The sequence below is a fragment of the Ochotona princeps genome, chromosome 6, assembly GCF_030435755.1.
Source record: "Ochotona princeps isolate mOchPri1 chromosome 6, mOchPri1.hap1, whole genome shotgun sequence".
In the NCBI taxonomy this organism is placed as follows: domain Eukaryota; kingdom Metazoa; phylum Chordata; class Mammalia; order Lagomorpha; family Ochotonidae; genus Ochotona; species Ochotona princeps.
The window spans coordinates 42726824-42738874 of NC_080837.1; the positions used below are offsets into that span (position 1 = coordinate 42726824).

General features: G+C 40.8%; 1 long non-coding RNA gene across 1 annotated transcript in view; it reads right to left on the minus strand.

Annotated features, from left to right (window-relative positions):
• Positions 1–12051, minus strand: part of LOC131480554 (uncharacterized) — a 113792-nt gene that overhangs the window by 49736 nt on the left and 52005 nt on the right. The window contains exon 4 of the long non-coding RNA XR_009245626.1: positions 238–364. This is a non-coding gene — a long non-coding RNA (uncharacterized LOC131480554). The remainder of the gene's footprint in view (positions 1–237; positions 365–12051) is intronic.

The following is a 12051-nucleotide window of genomic DNA, read 5'->3' on the forward strand; positions in this document are numbered from 1 at the left end:
CCACCTGCCATTAGCTCTTCAATTTATTACAAGCTGGCATTTGCCTTCTCTATAAACAAAAATGCTCTTGTTGAGCTGACTACCTATGGTGACTAATTGTATATATCAGCTTGGTGAGGACATGGGACTGTTTTGTTTGGTCAAATATTATCCTCAATATTTGCATGAAGGTGTTTTTTATATGAGATTACCACCCAAATCAGTAAGTTGACTTTGAGTTAAGCAGATTATACTCACGATAATGTGAGTGGGCTTCATCCAGTCAGTTGAAGGCCTTAGTAGAAGACTGACCTTCCTGAAAGAAAAGGGAATTCTGCCCACTGATCTCATTTGGGATCAAACTGCAATTCTTTGGGTTTCCAGCCTGTAAGAAAATAGATGTAGATGAAAGGAAAATAAAGATGCAGATAATTGATACAGCTATCTCTTATTTATAAATAGATACATGTGAAGACAAACAGACCTGTGGATATCTATTGCTTGATTGGTTTTTATGGAAAGACTTAATACACCAAAAATAATAATAATAATAATAATAATAATACACCCAAAATAATACAGATTCTTTACTTCTCATCTTCCTTGGACTCTGGACACCATCCTTCTTGAAAATGTCTTTGTCTCACTTTCTATGATAGGACAGTTTTTGGGATTTCCACATATCTCTCTGGCCATTCCGCAGTTGACTTTGAAGTTGCTCCAGACTTGGTCTGAATTAGGCACCTGGCTCTTTCTTTACTCTCTCCGAGTGATTTCATCCAGTCCTTCTGAGGCTGATGACATCCTAAGTCATCCAACTAAACCTAAGCCTTCAACTCTAAATCAATATGTGCATCTTTCTCCACCTGCCTCACTGGCATCTTAAACTCTGCTCATCCCACAGATTTTGATTTCTACCTGCTACCCCTTAAATACCTCTCCTCCCTCAGCCTGCTTTATCTGAGTAACTGATACCACGAATCCTTGCAAGGCAGAATCCCAGGTGTCATCCTGGCCATATCTTTTCCTCCCTGATTTACTGAGTTTACTCTTTTTTTAAATCCCCACAGGTGTCTTACTAAACCCCATTTGCATCTCACAGCACTACCCAGTGTCTTTCAGTGTGCAGTCAATCCTACATTAGCTCCTCTGGGAAGCATTCTTTGATTCTTCCCTTGCATGTTTTATGTATTTCCTTTTTGTTTTACTTTTAAAGATTTACTTTATTTATTTAGAAGTCAGAGATGCACAGAGACAGGGCAAGAAGAAGAGAGAGAAAGAGGGAGAGAGAGATCATCCATCCACTGGCTAACTCTTTAAATGGCTGCCATAGCTAGGGTCGGGATAGGCTGAAGCCAGGAACCAGGAGCTTTAACTAAGTCACCTAAGCACATTAGCAGTGACTTGGATCAGAAATGGTGCATGTGGAAATCAAATTAGTGCTCATGTCAGATGCAGGTATTGCAGGCTGCTTATTAATCCATAATGTCACAATGCCAACCCAAAGCATAATTTTTTTTTAAAAAGAGGATATAATAGCACCATAGTATAGTAAGCTAAGGATCTGCTTGCAGTGCTATCATCCCATATGGACATTGGTTTGAATCCTGGCTGCTTCACTTCCGAACCAGCTCCCTGCTTACTGCCTGGTAAAGCACTGAAGGATGGTCCAAGTCCTTAGACTCTTTCACCACATGGGAGACCTAGAAAAAGCTTCTGGCTTCAGATCAGCTAAACTTAAGCCCTTGTGCCCATTTGGGGAGTGAACCAGAGAATGGGAGATCTCATTATCTGTCCTTCCCTCTCTATAAATCTCCCTTCCAAATAAAATAAAATAAACCTGTCTTTAAAAGAGGGTATTATAATGACTCTGCCATCTCTAAGGTTCAGGATCATCCCCTCTTTATGACACCTGGAGACACAGGGGTGGTGTGATGGCCAGAAACTTGCAGGCACTGGAAGATTGCCTGTTTTCTGGCCTTTTTAAGAAGTCTTGGAAGTGTCTGTCAAGTAAATGATGGGAGAGGAAGGTAATCTTATTATTATCATTTTATTATAACAGTAATGTAATAGGTCGTAAGAAATTTGGGGGACATGGTGAACAACCAGTTCTGGGCTGTGGCTGTACTACAATAGTAATTTCACATTGCCAGACATGGGAGGAAGGTGAAAGGATGTGGTGGCACGTTTCCTCCAACTCTGGATTATTTCCTTATCTATGTGACAGAAGTAAACCAAGCAATTTAGGTAGACAGGACATCCATCAATCTTTTCTGTTACCTAGTTCAGTCTCACAACTTTTCCTAATAGAAGATAAGCTTATGAAGAGAAATTGTTGGAAAAATTTCTCTTTTTATTTGAACGGCAGAAAAGCAGAAAGAGAGAGTGCCCCAGTTCAAAGTTTCATTTCTAAAATGCTTGCAATGTCAAGGGCTAGACCACCCCTGAGGCTGCCAGCCAGGAACTCAATCCTGGTCTCTCACATGAGTGGCAATAATCCAATTACTTAAGTCATCAGCACTGGCCTCCACCAGTCTGAATTAGCAGTTAGTTGGAGTTAGGAGCTAGCAGCTACAGCCAGATACTCAATCCAGGTACTCTGGTGTGGGATGTAGGTCTCCTAACCATCATCTTAACTGCTAGGATAAATATTTGCTCCAAATACTGGAAAATGTTCATGGATATTTACTCAACATCTGCTATAATGACAGAAAATATATTGTGCCCTTTACATACATAGTTTAGGTTCCTTAAGCAAGTTAGTGTCAGCAAATGAATTACAATGAATAAGCGAATAGGGGCCAGTGTTGTGGTGCAGTAGATGAAGCTAACCTTGTGATTCTGGCATCTCAAACCACAGTGTCCTTGTGGGTCCCAGCTGTACCACTTTCATGCAGCCTGGGACGGCAGCAGATGATGGATAATTTACTTGGTCCTGCCACCCATGTGGGTGACCAGAGGAGGTTTCTGGCTCATGGCTTTGGCCTGGCCGAGAGCTGGCTATTGTGGCCATGCAGGAAGTGAACCAGTAGATGGAAGATCTCTGTCCCTATCCCTCCCTCTTTCTGTCTGTAACTCTGTCTTTCAAATTAAAAAAAAAAAAAGTACAACTATTTAAAAGTTTTTAATTTCTTATTCTAGAATTGGCCAACACCTTATCCTGTAATTTGAAGTAAGTGTCTCAATGAGCTTTTCAATGGAGTTTGGTTTTATGGACAAAGAAGGGATAAAGAAAACATCCTCTTCCTGATAGGGATAGAGAGAACAACAGGGGAAAAACTGAACATGTAACATCAAGTTTCTCTGAACTACCATTTTTGTGTAAGGATTAAGCTAAAGGAAAGTTTATTATTGTACCAACTGAATTTCAACTTGGAAGGTTGGCTACTATCTCTCTAATCTCTTGGAAGGTCAGTAAACAGCTTCATTCAAACTTGGTGATAAGTTTAGAATGAATGATTCTGTTTTTACTTTTTTACTTGCTCTATTGGACCTAGTACAGGAATTTAGTCTCAAACAATGACTTCCTGTACTTTTTTTTCCCTGCCCCCCTGAATTTCTCTACTTTTACTTTGCCACTATTAAGGAAAGTATCAAGAAATTAAAAAAATGGAGGCTAGCTGACATTAAGTATTAGTATTATGTCCAAGGATATATAATTAAGGACCAAAAATCAAGTTTTCATACTGGATTACAGCAACACAGCATCCCTACCTCCAACTATGGTATTCACATGTGGAGTAACAGAAAAGTTGTGATTTTTTTTCAGGGTCACAAATCAATCCCAGAATCTTTTTTATGCCAATTTGCCCGTTAGATACATTAGGGAAAGAACTGAACCAGCTGACAGCAGGGAGCTGTGCCCTGTCATGATCACAGGTGAGTCAATGGACCTGCTGAGACATCATCTTCACTTTGAAATGGAGATGGGGGTGGAGAATCAGCTCCATCTCATTCATAAATTTATTTCAAAATTAATTTTAAATGTATGTGAAACACTTTGAAAATACAAAGCTCAATCTCTCTTCAGTCTTCTTTATGACTGAGCTTTGAAATTGAAGAATGAAGACAAATCTCAAAGTAGGATGTCTAATTGCCATGTAAAAAGCATACATGAATGGCTTTTGATTTATTTTCTATATGTAGTACACAGTAACTCTGGAGAATACAGTCCTTCAAGAGAGTTTGCCATTTCCTAGACAAACAAAATGTACCTCAATAATATGGAGAATCAGGTGGAAGAAAACCAGTTGTAAAAATGATCAGACTTGACACTGCAAATCAGGACAAGAACCCCGCTTTCTAGGCTTGTTTCTTTCTCTGCACATGGGAACAAAATGATGCTGCATGAAAAGGCTCTGCTTCCCCATTGCCTGCCTTCCAGTTCTCACCCCTAGTTGCAACCACACCTACAGTTTCTTGTAGAGTCTTTAGGAGTACTCTGAGAATTTGCATACATTCTTGAATTTTTTCTTTGTTGTTTCTATAAGTTAAAAAATTATATATCTTGGAACTGCTTCTAAATCTGTGGAGATAGCCTTGTGCAAACTATAGCCCATGAGTCAAATCCAATTTGCACCTGTTTCAGCAAGCAGAAGTCTTATTAGAACACAGCTACATCCATCTTCTACTCATTGCTTATAACTGCTCTTGTGCTACAAGGGTAGTATTGAATAGTTATGGCCCAGATTCTGTGGTGGAAGAGGCTGAAATATTTTTTACAGAAAAATTGGGCTGACTTTGTTACAAATGACTGCTTAGGGGTCAGCATTGTGATGCAACAAATTAAGCTACTGCTTGTGAAGCCAACATAACATACTAGCATGCTACCTTGAATCCTGGCTGCTCCATTTTTTTTCAAGCTCTCTACTAAAGCACCTGGAAAGGCAATGGAAAATGGCACAAGTTGTTGGGCCCCTGCCACTCACATAAAATCCCCAGCACCTGGTTCATCCTGGCACAACTATGGCTGTCATGACAGCCATCTGGGGAATTAAACAATGGAAGGAAGTTCTTTCTCCCTTTCCCTTTTTCCCTCTGTCACTCTACCTTTAAAATAAATAATAAATAACTGTTGAAACAGTATTAATAAATGACTGCCTAATATTCTAGGTATGCAATGGTCATATTTAAATAGCTCCTTATTAAAGTAGGTTATTTCTAGTTGCATTATTATAAATCCTGGTGCAATTATATATTAATGTGTGTCATTCTCACACATGAGTAGCATTTACACCTGAATAAGTACCTGGAAATGATCCTTTTGGGGAGAAATGGCATTTCATTATCAATTGGGTCTCATCAGCATCAAACAATATTGAGGAAGACAAAAGCCAAACCAAGTCTAAGAATCAATTGAAGGGCAGAAGTTTGACATGGAAGTAAAGACACTGCCTAGAATACCTGCATTCTCTACTGGAATTCCTGGATTCCAGCCCAAGTCCCACTTCCAAAAGCACCTTCCTATTAACACACATTCTGGGAAGCCTCAGTTGTGGTTAAGTACTTGATTCCCTTTCATCCACTTGGGAGACTCAGATTGAGATCTAGGGTCCTCAGCCCAGCTCCCAGCTCTTGTGGCATTTGCAGAGTGAATCAGTGAATGCAAGATCTGTATCTGTCCCTCTGTCCTTCAAAAAAATTTAGATAAACTGATAATTTTTTTTAAAAGAAGAGTTCACTTAGGACTTAAGAAGGGATTGGTGGTTGCTTTCAGCCACCCCCCACCAGAATGCCAGTAGATGGGTGGATTACTATCCAGCATTGAAGAAAACAATGCAAGCGCATTCACCACCATCAAGGACACTCTGTCCTATTTATAAACTCTTCCTCACCTCTCCCCTTTCATTCCCCTCCTCCCTGTTCTCTCTTCCTAAAAAGAGCTGTGCCAGAGCCTTGGAGGCAAACATGTGTAGCTGTTAGAGCTGCTGCCCTATGGGGACAGCTGTGTAGATCACCAGGGTCAGCAGAGAGCTTGACTTTGGACAGATTTGTTTGATTTTCATTTTTCCAGCTCAAACAGGTCTGGGCAATGGGGTCATGGGTTTTCTGGCCCTCAAAGGTCAGTCTTAGCTCATCCTCAGTAATGGAAAATCTGGAATCAACTTGTTTTGGGCAGAGTCACCTGTAAGAGATTCTAAAGAATTTAGATCACCCTGTGCAGAGTGATAAGTGAAATCCAAAACAACTCAAACCTCTTCCTTCACCTGCTGGAGATGATTAAGTAAGAGTGGAAATGTGGCTGCCTGCCAAATGGTTCACAATCTCATGGAGGGAGACAGACATATGCACACCTTTGCAATTTTAGAGAAAAATACAGTAACACATGACATTTGTCAGACAAAGTGTGAACAACTAACTCAAACTGCTTTACAAATTCAATAACAAATCCCACAACATTGCTTTTGATTGTGCCAAGTCTTTGCAAAGCTGGATTTTCGGCAGTTGCTGTGCTAAAAAGCAGGTATGCAAAACCAGACATGGAGCAGGATAGAAGAGTGATGGCACACAATCTGATTCCAAGTCAGAAGCTCTGCACACTCCAAGGGTGTCTCTGTAATTGTGGTTATTTACTAATAAAGTAAAATACAGCATTTTCTCCTTCAGTTTATCTCCTTATATTTTCAAATGACAACTACATTGTTAGAACAGAGATGGTTAAAAAATATTAACTACCTAATAAATAGAATCGTTAGGTATTTCTTTGGAGCTATGCTGAAACAATTATGGAAACACTAATGATATCAGGGAACTAGACCAGAGTTAGGTAGAAATAAATAAGGCTGGAAGACAGTTTTTTTTCATAATTTCTGTGTAGCCATACATTGTAAGTCCACCCTCTGAATTGTCAATCCAGTACTCCCCTTGATGCACTTGTGTCTCATCTAGCATCAAGCAGGAAACACCACGATGGTTACACAAAAGTTAAGCTCCATGTGGAGGCACTATGAGACTCCCGGAAAGGCTCTCACATGCTAAACTTCACTTGGTTAGTATATTTGGTTGGCACACCATACCCTACCCCACTCTAAGGACTAATACTTGTGGAAATGCCCTTTTGCCTTTGGCTTCTGGACCATGCCTATGGGTCCGTCCATGACCTTCTCCCACATTCTCTCCTCATTGGCTGATCTCAGGTCTACTCATGACAGGTATTTCTCCAGGTGGGGCTGCCTGTATGCCTGTGTGAGTGTATATTCACGTTCTCTCTTAAATGAATCCTGCTCTACTTGTGCATTGTATTTACACCTCTATTTTGAATTTTTATCCCTTGGGGGAAAGAGCCTGAAGTAAAGATTAAGACAAATATGACCATAACGCCATAAACATTGTGGACAAAAACAGTTTGAAAACTTCTGAGACAGACAATACTGCCTACCAGCATGACGATCTTGGAAAACTGGCACTCCACACTCTGTTTCTGGATCAACTATGTAATAGAGATAAAGGACTAATGAATGTGGGAGCTATGAGATAACACAATGAGATAACACAACTGTGATGGCTCAATTGGCTAATTTTCCACCTGCAAGTGCTAGCATGCCATTTGGGCAACAGTTCGGGTCTCAACTGCGCCACTTGCAATCCACATCCCTGCTTGTGGACAGGGAAAGCAGTAGAGAATGGCCCAAAGTCTTGGGACCTGGTATCTGCAAGGGAGACCTGAAAGATGCTCCTGGCTTTGGATTGGCTCAGCTCCAACTATTGCAGCCACTTGGGGAGTGAATCAGCAGATGGAAGATCTTTCTGTCTCCCCTTCACTCTGTATATCTGCCTTTCCAATAAAAAGTAAATCTTCAAAAAAAAAAAAAAAAACCCACTAGAATGAAAGAAAAAATATATGTGAATGATTCAGCACATAGTCAGTCAATATCAATCCACAGAACCCTGAGCACCACAGGAAAACAATATTTAACCCTAACTAACCTCAATACTTCAGCTTCATATTCAGGATTAAGTCTGCAGCATTTCATATCCAGTACTGTTGCTATGGTGCTTGCTGTGATATCTGGAGTCAGACTGGTGGAGGCCAGTGCTGATGGGAGACAGTAGAGAACATCTCAAGTACTTAGATCCTTTCTTGGATCACTTGAGAAACCCATTTGAAACTTTTGGCTGCTGGCTTCATCTGGCCCTGTCCTGGCTGCTGTGGGCATTTGGGGAGTAAATCAGCAGATAGAAGATTTTTGATGATTATCTCTGCGTCCATCTCTGTTTCTCCTTTTTGTGATTCAAATAATTTTTAAAAATATAATTATTTTGGATTCTTCACTAACATGGCTTGATTACTTAAGAGATTTCACTCATTGTGGCTGATGGACATACAACCAAATTTTTTTGCATCTGTATATTCTCAAAGGCCTTCTTAATCATTTTCACAAAACTACAATGCAAGGGGGAATCACAGTCCCAGACCTCTGGACATACTATAGGGCAGTGGTTATCAAAACAGCCTGGTACTGGCAAAAAAAATAGAGAAGAAGATCAATGGAGCAGAATAGAAACACCAGACGGGAACCCACGCAGATACAGCCAAATAATCTTTGACAAAAAGACAAACGAGAATCCAGGCAAATGGGAAGGTCTGTTCAATAAATGCTGTTGGGACAACTGGTTGATAGCCCGCAGAAACAAAAAGATAGACCCACACCTCTCACCATACACTAAGATCAAATCTAAATGGATAAAAGATCTAAACCTACACCCAGAAACCTTCAAACTTTTGGAAGAAAATGTCAGAAATACTCTGCAAGATCTAGTGGTAGGTCCCGACTTCCTAAAAAGGACACCAAAAGCATTAGCAATCAAAACCAGAATAAACAAATGGGACCTCATCAAACTAAGAAGCTTCTGTACAGCGAAGGAAACAATCAACAAAGTAAAAAAGCAACCCACAGAATGGGAGAAGATCTTCGCGCACTACATAGGTGACAGAGGGCTAATTTCCAGAATATACAAAGAACTACAAAATAACCAAAATGTCAAAACAAACAAGCCACTCAAGAAATGGGCATGGGAAATGGGCAAACACTTCACAAAGGAACAAACCCAAATGGCAAATAAAAACATGAAAAAATGCTCAAGTTCCCTGGCAATAAGAGAAATCCAAATTAAAACATTAATGAGGTACCACCTGACGCCAGTAAGAGTGGCCCACATGAATAAAAGCACCAACAACACTTGTTGGCGAGGTTGTGGGGAAAAGGGAACCCTACTTCACTGCAGGTGGAGCTGCAGGTTGGTACAGCCTCTATGAAAATCAATATGGAGAACATTCAAACAACTCAAAATCGACATACCGTATGATCCAGTAATAGCACTCCTAGGAATATACCCAAAACACCTGTTTTATGAGAAGCCAGCATGCACCCCTATGCTTATAGCAGCACAATCAGTAATTGCAAAAACATGGAAGCAACCGAAATGCCCATCAGCAGAAGACTGGATAAGAAAGCTATGGTTCATCTATTCCATGGAATACTACTCAGCTATTAAAAAAAACAAAATGTAGTTCTTTGTGGCCAAATGGGCCAAACTGGAAACCATAATGCTAAGGGAAATGAGCCAATCCCAAAAGGTCAGATACCACATGTTTGCATTAATTTAAGAGGATATGATGTTATGTAAAACATATTATTTTATGTATATTATACTATATGTTGTGTATAAACTAAAACTGAATTGACAATGAGGTTATCACAGAAGATGGTTAAGAAATCGCAATTGTTTTTAACATGTTGGTTGCTCAATACTATAACTATTAGTTACACAACGAAGTTAATTGTTGCTGAGGGTATGTTGGAGCCTTTAATTGATTGTGTTGATAATCTGATGGTTCTGCCCTCGGACCAGACAGGGTCTCCCCAAGAAGCTGAGGAACTAGACTGGACTATAAGATGTTGGACTCTATGTTTAGTTTATGCTTGCAAAGAGGGAATCTCAACTGTACTTGATCAGTGGATATGCAACAAGGTGGAATATTCCACTTGGGGGGAGGGCGGGAGGAGGGGTGGGGTGATTCCCAGTTCCAACGAAACTGTATCACATAATACAATGTAATCAATAAAAGGCTTAGAGTGCAAAAAAAAAAAAAAACCTACAATGCAAGCAGAATTGTGCAACCCTTCAACAGCTTAACTTTCACCTACGTCTGAGTCTCAAGGGGATAAGACAATTTCGGTAGTGGTTCTTATGCATCATTTACATCTGGATGCTTCTGAGCAATCTGAAAGGCCAAGAGAAGGTTTTCAACTTATCCTCTCACTGACCCTTTCATCTCTACTCCCAACCCCTCACCCCCAGCAGTCTTGGCTAAGCAGATGGCTTTGGTGCAAAGCCCTGGGGGTTAACAGATGTGAATTTTGACGCAACAATGAGAGAACAGACCTTTTCTACCACTGTACCCAACTCAAGCACATGGTCTGCCCCTCAGAGCAAACAAACTGCACTTCATATGTCTGACATTTAAATATTTCAGGCCAGGGTCAAAGGACTTTTCAGGGTAAGCAAAGAAACAGAAGACAATAAGTAAGAAATGATTTCAATATCATAGAAAATCAACTGTTTAAGAAGACAGTCTACTATTTATACCGCAAGGGTTAGGTATCAACATAAGTCGAGAATTTCAAGAAAATGAAAGACAGAAAATCCAGCACTTGGGGGCCAGTGCCATTTCATAGCAGACTAAGCTTCTGCCTATAGTGCAGGTATCACATACAGGTGCCAGTTCAAGTCCCAGCTGCTCAATTCCCATCCAACCCCCGGCTTGTGGACCGGGAAAGCAGTGGAGAATGGCTCAAATCCTTGGGCTCCTGAACATACATAGAACATCTGCAAGAAGTTTCTGGCTCCTGGCTTTGCATCAGTTCAGCTCCAGCTGTTGCAGCCATCTGAAGAGTGAACCAGCAACTGTCTCTGTGTGTCTGTTTGTCTCCTTTGCTCAATTATCCTGCCTTTCAAATAAAAATAAAATTAATTAAAAAAAAATAAAGTTCTGCACTCAATTCGACAGACTAGGAAATCTTTACTGCCACTGCAAGCCCAATATCTTCCTTGAAGTGTTCCAAGTATTTAGGGAAATGTCCTACTCTCTCACACTCTCTGATCTGTGATAAACTGAAAAAGATTTTTATTAAAACAGAATCCAATCTCACAGGTACTGTTCTCAGCATTCCTTCAGACCAGAGATGGTCTCCCCAACAAGCCGTTGAATTTGTCTGGACAATAAGATGCTGGACTCTATGCTTGGTATATGCTTGCAATGAAAGAATCTCAACTGATCTTGAACTGTGGTAATGCAACAAGGTGGAGGAATCCACCATGGGGGGAGGGTTTGGGGAGGGGTGGGGGAATCCCAGTACCTATAAAACTGTGTCACATAATGCAATGCAATTAAAAAAAAAAAGAATTTTCCTTCTCTTCTCCTGTGATAGTCCAGACAATTGAAAAAGGCGACAATGAGGCTCATCTTCTGAAACTCTTGAGGCACATGTCCATAACCTGACCTTTGCTATAACCCTGAGTTCTTAGAAAGTCCCGAAAGGGCAGTGACAGTGTTTGTCACATGGCATCTCAGGCCCAGCATGGTAGCCTCCTGGCTGAGGTCCTTACCTTGCACACGCTGCGATCCCATATGGGCGCCGATTCTAATCCCTGCAACCCCACTTCTCATCCAGCTGCCTGTTTGTGGCCTGGGAAGGCAGTCAAGGATGGCCCAAAGCCTTGGGACCCTGAACCCACGTGAGATACCCAGAAGAAGTTCCTGTTCCTGGCTTTGGATTGGCTTAACTTCAACCATTACAGCCACTGGGGGCGGGGGGGGGGGGTGAATCATCGGATGGAAGATAGTCCTCTTTGTCTCTCCTCCTCTCTGTTTGTAACTTTCCAATAAAAAAAAATAAATCTTAAAAAAAATGGCATCTCATTCCAGGATGAGATCTTGCTTTTGTTTTACAGCTCAGCCAGTAAGCTGATTATCCCAAATTGTTTTCTATTATTGGAATTGGGAGGACCAGTTTGCCTGTTCCTGCTGTTTGTTACTGGGTGGGATGTGACTTACTGGTTGGATAGTTT